Raw genomic sequence first — 9,724 nt, forward strand, 5'->3', positions numbered from 1 at the left:
TTGAGATGGTCTCTAAATTCAGATGGGATATACTGAAGGTTGTACGTCAGCTCTCGTGGACTTGTTCTAATTTTCTTCAGTTTCAACTTGAACTTGCATATGAGTAATTGATGGTTTGATCCACAGTCAGCACCTGACTTCCTTGTTCTGACTGATGATATTGAGCTTTTCCATCATCTCTTTCTACAGATGTAGTCGATTTGATTTCTGTGTATTCCATCTGGCAAGGTCCACGTGCATAGTTGCTGTTTATGTTGGTGAAAAATGATATTTGCAATGAAGAAGTCATTGGTCTTGCAAAATTCTATTATGAAATCTCTGGCATCATTTCTATCACCAAGGCCATAGTTTCCAACTACCGATATTTCTTCTTTGTTTCTGACTTTCATATTCCAATCACTAGTAGTTATCAGTGCATCCTGATTGCATGTTCGATCAATTTTACACCGTAGAACTTGGTAAAAATCTTCAATTTCTTCATCTTTGGCCTTAGTGGTTGGTGCGTAAATTTGAATAATGTTCGTATTAACTGGTTTTCCTTGTAGGTGTACGGATACTATCCTATCACTGACAGCATCGTACTTCAGGATAGATCTTGAAATGTTCTTTTGATGATGAATGCAACACCATTCCTCTTCAAGTTGTCATTCCCAGCATAGTAGACCATATGATTGTCTGATTCAAAATGACCAATGCCAGTCCATTTCAGCTCAGTAACGCCTAGGATATTGATTTTTTATGCATTCCCGTTCATTTTTGATGATTTCCAATTTTCTAGATTCATACTTTATACATCCCATGTTCCGATTATCTTTCCTCATTTTTGTCCACTTTTTGTGTCAATTCTTGGATAGCTCTGAATATTAGAGATTTGAATTCCCTAGCAGTTAGTTCCAGTGCCTTTTCTTCTACTGGAAAGTTATCTGGTGTTTTATTTTGGATGCCTACTGGAACCATCCTTTCCTGTTTTTTAATATGTTTTGAGATTATCTGCTGTCTTTGGAATATTTAGTAGTTATTTTCTTTGTTTATTGATTGTAGCTTTGTTTGTTTCATCCTTCTTTTTTGTTTTATTTGGTTATGTCTGAGCAGGAGGGCTGTGCATTCTTTGTTGTTTGCTAGTCTGTGGGCATGATACTTTTCATCTCCTTGTCCAATGGGCAGGGCCAGCCGCTCAGCTATGGTGCAGCAGGGAAGGTCCAGCTGAAGGGGAGGGGCTGGAATGGGTTGTTTATGGCATGTACTGGAGCCAACAGGGTGGGCTGGGGGTCAGTGCATGGCAGGTTCCAGTAGGCTGTGCCTGTGCTGTTTCAGGAGTCCGATGCTCAGCGCACAGTGCAGATGGGGGGGGTGGGGGGAGGTTGTGATGTGTGGGGCAAAGTTGGGTATGGGAAAGAAGAGAGAGAGGAGAGAGAAACAGGAGCCAAAAAAATGAAAACACTGAGGGAGACTGCTGTTGGAGTGGAGAGACTAAAAACAGAGAAATGAAGAAAATCAAAAAAGAAACAGAGAAAATAAATAAATACAAATTAAAAAAAAAAAAAAGAAATGCCCACAGGGATCCCACTTGTGACTGGGGAAGTGGCTCCTAAGCCTCAGGAAACAGCCTGTCTAGAAGGGGCAGAGATGGCACACAGTGCCAGGTATTCAGGAGACAGGAAAAGAAGGTAAGTAGAGAGAGATGAGAAACTGAGAATTGAAGAAAAACAAAAAGAAAAAGAAAAAACAATAATAATAAAGAAAAAAGAAGTGCTCCCAGGGATCCCAGTGGCTTGGCTGTACAGACCAGAGAGGTGGCTCCCAAGCCACGCAGTACAGCCCAACCAGGGTGGAGATGGCACACAGCACCAGGTATTCAGGAGACAGGAAAAGAAGGTAAGTAGAGAAAGATGAGAAACTGAGAAATGAGGAAAAACCAAAAGGAAAAAAGAAAAAAAAAGCCCTAGGGATCCCACCAGCATGGCGGCGTGGACCAGGGAAGCAGTTCCCCAGCCAAGGGGCACTTCACAGCCTGTCAAGAAGTAAAGATGGCACATGGAGCCAGGTGTTCGAGAGAAAGGAGGGGGAGGAGGTGAGAGAGAAGGAAGAAACCAAAAGTAGGGGAAAAAAGCAACACTAGCAACAAAGAAATGGCACTGAAGGAGTCTGCCAGTGTGGGCATGACAAATCCAAGCGGCACAGAGCCAACGCCCCCCGGCGAAGTGACCATGGCCTGATAGGAAGCAGAGGAGGCCAAGCAGGGGGAAGAAGAATGGGGGGTGGGAAAGCATGTATCACTGGTTACCAGGTGCTCTGTCTCCTGCTGGGAGCTCCGTGAAGCTGCTTTCCCATACTCCCTCTCTGCTGATCTCCGACAGGGGCCCAACATGGCAAATCAGTGCTACATTAGCTGAAAAGGGACCTCCCTTTGGTATCCCTCCTTTGCTCTCTGTTCTCTGTCAGTTTCTTATTCCATTCAGTGCTTGGTTGGGTTCTTTATCTCTTAATTTGACACTTAGGGTTCCAGGACTGACATTTGTCTCTGCTTTACTTGGTTTTTCAGGTCTTTGCTGTGGAGGGATGGTGTGGTGCTTCTGTCTATAGTGCCATGTTGGCTCTGCCCCTCTAGGTTCCAATTATTAATGGATGTTTGCAGCTGTTTCTTCTCATTTTAGGTTGTGCCACATCAGCAAACGAAGGTCCCGAAAACTTGACTCCATCCACTTCGTTAAGGTCGACTCTACTTTGAGGAGGCAGTTCCTCCCTAGTTGTATTTTGAGTGCCTTCCAACCTGAGGGGCTCATCTTCCGGCACTATATCAGACAACATTCTGCTGTTACTCATAAGGTTTTCACTGGCTAATTCTTTTCAGAAGTAGACCACTGGGTCCTTCTTCCTAGTCTGTCTTAATCTGGAAGCTCAGCTGAAACCTGTCTGCCATGGGTGACCCTGCTGGTATTTAAATACTGGTGGCATAACTTCCAGCATCACAGCAATACACAAGTCCCCACAGTGCGACAAACTGACAAACATGTAGGGGCTAAGATCTTTAGGTAACGTAAAACTTTGGACTGTTATTAAATTAATTAAATTAAGTTAATCTATTAATTTAATAACAGTCCAAGGTTTTAAGCTAAGATCTTTCGGTAACTAAATTATTATAATTATTATATAATTATTGAATAACAGGACAATTTCTAAGTAAAATAGAACACTGAACCATTGATTGCAAAAAATAGAAATTTAGCTACTGTTGCATCTTATTTTTACATGCTACAGAAAGGCTATATCTTTCAATGATGTTAATGAATGTGTTTATTTTGCCACCTTAAGGTGTAAAAAAGATGTGCTTTTGTTGCAAAAGTTGTGTTATGTGTGTTCATATGCTTGTTTGCTCAAATGCTTACGTTTGACACAGTTCAACATTCCACCCCTACACCCTCATTTTTCTCTATAAATTTAGTTACAAGTTATAATTATTATGTGTAGATAAGGCTATAGTAGAGGCAATAATGACAGAAAAAGAAAATTGTGTATGTGGCTTTTGTTTTTTAAGGAAAAGAGTACTTTTTTCCCGCCTAAAACAGTATTTCTGAAACGTTTTGTTATTTCTGGACTCTTTAAAATTAAAAACTATTTGGGATTCCAAAGAGCTTTTGTTCATATGAGAAAATTTTATAATTTTTATATTTTGGATAATTAGAAAGCAACAATATCATATGAACTCATTGCATATTAAATATTTTGTTAAATATTGCTCATAAAAATCAGTATTTCTTATGAGAAGCAATGGCATTTTCCAAAACCAAAAAATACGAGAAGAATGACATTGTTTTACATTTTTAAGAATCTCTTAAATATCTGGTTTACTAGAAAAGAGCTGGATCCTCATGTCTGCTTCGGCATTTAATACATTGTGATACTACACATCACGTAGACTCTGGAAAACTTGACTGCACACTTGTGAGAAAATTAGAATATAAAGTTGAGTAACACTTTAATATTGTTATGAAAATATTTTTTGCTTTGCATATCTCCTGAAAGGATCTCAGGGACCCTAATGCGAAGTGTCAGTTTGTTCTAGACTATACAAGAATATAATGAAAGAAAATGGAAGGTGGATTTCATTTTCCTTGATTTATAATACTGAGTTTGAAAAGGGGCTATAAAACAGGTTAAATTTTAGCAAAGCTTACTTCCTCGGTTCACCAATTAATATCTTTAGCTACAATATGAAAGGTTGCTCTTTACCTTCTGTGTAATCTGCCTACGTAACAAGAGATTCTGTGGTTTGCCAGAATGTTTTGTGCTTTATGATTTTATTATGTTCTTGATTATTTAAGAAAAAAAAAAAGAACAAAGCATTCTCATTTTTGGAAGAACTAAGGTTCTTTACAATCATGTTACTTTCTATGTTTACCTTTAAAATCTTTTTTTGTCACTTTGATTAAGTAGGTAACCAACTATTGTTTCTCAGTAACCTATTTTCCTACCTTAATTAAGTGCCCACATATCTTCTGACAACTCTTTCGAAATTGCTTTCCTAAAATTGAACAATAAATTTGGAAAAAATAAAATAAAATTAAGAACATCTTCTATGCTCAAAACTGTAAGTTCCCTGGAAAAATCGCAAAGATTTTATTTATTACCTTATAAAAAGAAAGATGCTGGGAATAATTAAGTTTGTTAGAAGTGTTCTTATTTTAAGAGTTGGATGGGAATAGTTGTCAAATTAGAAGAAATGCTCTTTCTTCCCTAGGATACATTTGCATAGGGAAAATGTTATTAATATAAGTAGTATGCTTTATGAGGAGTCCCTAGGTGGCACAAACAGTTAAAGCGCTCAACTACTAGCTTAAAGTTGGTGGTTTGAACCCATCTAGAGGCACCTCAGAGGACAGGCCTGGCAATTTGCTATCAAAAGTTCACAGCCTTGAAATCCCCAGGGAGTGGAGTTCTACTCTGCACACATGGGGTCACTATAAGTCAAAATAACCTTGATGGTAATTAACAACAACAACCACTGCGTTTTATGAGTACTTGAACTATCCACTAGTGTGCTCTTGCCACCCGTTATAGATTTTTACCCTCAGGGAAAACACTGATCAAAACTCATAAAATAGTCAGGTACTATTCCCTGATAGAGAATTTTACCTTCTTCCATCCCGATATTATTGGTTGCAGTAATAAATTAACCACAGCTATAGATTCTCTGTCCTCTACAGATAGTTTTTGTTTCATTGTTGCTTGCCTAAAGACTTTGTTATAAGTTACAGCCCAGAGTTTGTGTCTTCAACAAATAAGGACAGTCTTAGACTCATGGAATAGGACCGTACCAGCCATGTCAAACTACTGACACTTTAAGAAACAGTCTTGTTCAGAAGGCTTCTTGCTCATAGCTGACATTACTCAGATAACTCTCAGATCCTACCAGTGAACTGAGTCAGAATTTCCAGGACTATTTTTAGTTTAGATACTGGTGACTTCATAAAAACAGACTGCTAACCAAGATCCAGTAAAACAAGAATTTATTACATAGGACTGAGTGGACCGATGAGGAAAATTTCACTGTAGTTATTTGTTCGGCATACTGTTGAGGTTGTTTTATTGTTTTATTTTCTTGATACATGAGAAAGCCCATTCTCTTTCGCCTTAAGCAATCTGTAACCCACTGTAACTGCTAGTTAACTGCTTTTGTAAGAAGAATGAAACATTTTTACATGATATCTGATACTCACTGTTAGAATTCAGAAGCTTTTTACTGTCTTATTACTTTTCAGACAATATAGTTATCTGCATATGTTCAATAAGAATCTGTCTTCCTTTATACCAGGATATAATTGGACAAATTAATTGTGTAATCAAGGCCTCCTCTGCAGTGTGATATTGGAGAACAATGGTCTCTTAATCAGATATGATGGGTAATTTTAAAGGAAAGCCAGGCTTGTAGATAGTAAGAGGAAAGTGGCTTACTGTCATGTTAGGAAACTTAGCAAATTTGGAGGACCTCAAGAAGCAAGGAAATGACCTAAATTTATAGGTACTTCAGAAGAAAGCTGGTGGAGAGAGGTTTGGGGGCTTAATTTCTTAACCTTAAGATAGCAGATAATAGAAGCATGAGTCCAATCTGAGATTCCTTATGAAATTTCCCAGTCAGAGGTCATTTTCGTGGCCTTAGTGCTTATTCAGGGGACATTGGTAGTTCAGTGGTAGAATTCTCATCTTCCATGTGGGAGACTCAGGTTTGATTCCCAGCCAATGCACCTTATGCACAGCCACCACCCAACCTGTTGTTATGATGCTGAACAGGTTTTATCCCGGCTTCCAGACCAAGATGGACTAGGAAGAAAGGCCTTCTGATCTATTTTTGAAATATCAGCCAGTGAAACCCTATGGATCACAACGGTCCAATTTACAAATGATCATGGAGGTGGAACAGGACCAGGTAATGTTTCGTTCCATTGTGGTTGGAGTCGACATAAGTTGGAACCAACTTGAGGGCAGCTAACAACAAGTGCTCGTTCAAGATTGTGTGATTCCAGATTTGCACAGCAAACTCATGGTAGCTTATGTAGCTGATTAACACGCTTGCCCAGCAAACTTTTCTGTAAAAAGCCAGATAGTAAACATTTTAAGCTTTGAGCAAGGCAGCTTTGGAATGTGTTACACACCCTAGGACCCCGGTGAGATGAGTGAGATGTATCAGTGCCATGCTGAGCCAGATTAGAGCCTGGGGCAAAAGGAAAAAAATCAATAACACTGATCTTGTATTAGTTTAAAATTTTGACTTTTTAAATTTTTTTCATGCTCAATAATTTCCTGAGGGACATACAGAAAGATCTGAGTAAATGTAGAAACATATAATATAAAGAAAGATTCCATATAAAAAAAAAGTCAATTTTCTACAAATTAATTTATAAATTTAATACTAATTAAAGTCAAAATGAGACTGAGAAAATGATTCTAATGTTCGTCTGGAAGGCTAAACTGATGAGATGAACTCTGAATTTTTTTTTTTCATTTTTTAATTTATTTATTGTGCTTTAGGTGAAAGTTTACAGCTCAAGTTAGTTTCTCATACAAAAATTTATACACACATTGTTATGTGAACCTAGCTGGAATCCCTATAATGTGACCATGCATTCTTCCTTTCCACCCTGGATTTCTGGTGTCCATTCAACCAGCTCCTATCCCTTTCTGCCTTCTCATCTTGCCTCTGGACAGGAGCTTCCCATTTTGTCTTGTGTATCTACTTGAACTAAGAAGCACATTCTTCACAAGTATCATTTTATGTCTTATAGTCTAGTCTGTTCTTTGTCTGAAAAGTTGGCTTCGGGAATGGTCTTAGTTCTGGGTTAACAGAGAGTCCACGGGCCATGTGTTCTGGGGTTCCTCCAGTCTCACACAGACCATTAAGTCTGGTCTTTTTATCAGGATTTGATTTCTGCACCCCACTTTTCTCCTGCTCCATCAAGGACTCTCTGTTGTGTTCCCCGTCAGGGCAGTCATTGGTGGTAGCCAGGCACCATTTAGTTCTTTTGGTCTCAGGCTGATGGATTCTCTGGTTTATGTGGCCCCTTTTTTCTCTTGGGCTAATATTTTCCTTGTGTCTTTGGTGTTCTTCATTCTCCTTTACTCTAGGTGGGTTGGGACCAATTGATGGATCTTAGATGGCTGCTCGCTAGCTTTTAAGACCCCAGATGACACTCACCAAAGTGGAATGCAGAACATTTTCTTAATAAACTTTGTTATGCCAATTGACCTAGATGTCCCCTGAAAGCATGGTCCCCAGAACCCTGCCCCTGCTACACTGTCCCTCAAAGTGTTTGTGAACCCTGAATATTTTTGAAAAAAATAAATAATGAGGAGGACTTGACCTACTAGACATAAAAACATAAAATTACAATAAATTAACATGGCACTGATATAGGAACCAAGTAATTATTAATGGGGCAAAATAGATGTTTCTACAAATATACATTCAAATTTAGTATATAATAAAGGTGATATTTCAGATCAGAGAGTTATCACTAAACTTAAAAGACAAATTATCAGGTTAGTGCAATGCCTACCCACAGATTCTTCACCTAGCATTTCTTAAGTCCCCTATGCCCCCTTTTTTTGCAGTACCATTTGAAAGTAAGTTATAAATGTCGTATTTTGCCCTTAAAAATTTCAGTATGAATTTCTTAAGAAAAAAGATATTCTTCTAATAAGCATATCATTTTAATTCCTAAGAAAATTAACAATATCTAGTCCATACTCATATACTCCCTAATTGTACAAAGACAATTTTATCATTTGTTTTATTTATTTCAAGCCAGAATCATTCTAGGTTCATGCATTCCACTTGGTAGTTTTGTCTCTTCAGTCTCTTTAGGTCTAATTCAGATACTCTACTTTTTTTTTTTTTTTTATCATGACATTGAATGCTTAAAGAATCTAAGGTAGTTGTCTTGTAAATTAATGTCCTTTATTTCTTCCTTTTAAGGTAGGTTTACTGAAGTATAATTTACATAGTATAAAATTAATCCTTTTTAGTGCTCAGTTCTGAGTTTTGACAAATGTACTCAGTTGTGTAACCACCGAGATATAGAACATTTTCAACACCCTAAAAAGTTCCATCCTGCCTCATTGTAGTAAACCCTTTCCCCTAACTCCAGACCCTGGCAACCACTGCTATTTGCTTTCTCTATAGTTTTGCCTTTTCAGGAGTCATATAAACGGAATCATACAGTATGTAACCTTTTGAGTCTGTCTTCTTCTCCTTAGCATAATGTGTTTCAGATTTACCATTGTGTGGCTGTCCCACAGATTGTTTATTCATTCACCAGTGGAAAAACTGAATTGTTCACAGTATTCACAATTCTGAATAAAGATGCTATAAATATATTCATAAGGATTTTGTGTAAACATATTTTCCATCTCTTTGGTAAACACCTAGGACTAAGACTGCTGAGTCATATGGTAACTGTGTGTTTAATTTTATAAGAAACAGGCAACATGTTTTCCAAAGTACCTGTGCCATTTTGCATTTCCATCAGTGTATGAGTGTTCCGGTTGCTCCACATCCTTGCAACACTTGCTATGTCAATCTTGTTAATTTTAGCCATTCTAATAGGTATGTAATTATGGCTTTAATTCTCATTACCTTAATGAATGATATCGAGCCCTATGTTTCTGGGGCAAGAAGGGATAGCTTCTAAGCTGAGTGCCATCAGAAACACCCTAACCCACCGAAACATTAAAGTGATTTCTCTATTGTTTTTTTTTGTTTTCCCCTTCCAAGCTTTTTCTCTTTTAACTGAGATTATAAACAAGAGCTGATGTCTGTATCAGTCTAGTTAAAAGGCTGCCAGAATTTTTCCAATTCTGAAATTTTTTACTTGCTTGTGTGGATTATAATATCTCTACCAAAGAAAGAGAATGAGTTAAAAAAAAGTTTTCTATTACTGAAAAAACCATTGTTTTGTATTCGTAGAAAATTATTATTGATGGTAGCAGACATGAGTGGAAGCCTTCTCTTTCTCTATCTCATTCATTCTGTCATATATAGCTGATATAGTTTAAAAAATGATGGATTCCCTGAAAACGTATTCCACATTCATGCTTTATTCCAGAAACTATTATTCTCCCATTAACCTATCCTTAAAAGTTTATATTCAAAGTAATTATTTTCCAATTTGATCTTAGCAAATATTCCCTTTAAAATATCTGAAAAGGATTATTAATGTTCTTCATAGAC

Source organism: Trichechus manatus, unplaced genomic scaffold (assembly GCF_000243295.1).
Source record: "Trichechus manatus latirostris isolate Lorelei unplaced genomic scaffold, TriManLat1.0 scaffold00047, whole genome shotgun sequence".
Taxonomy (NCBI): domain Eukaryota; kingdom Metazoa; phylum Chordata; class Mammalia; order Sirenia; family Trichechidae; genus Trichechus; species Trichechus manatus.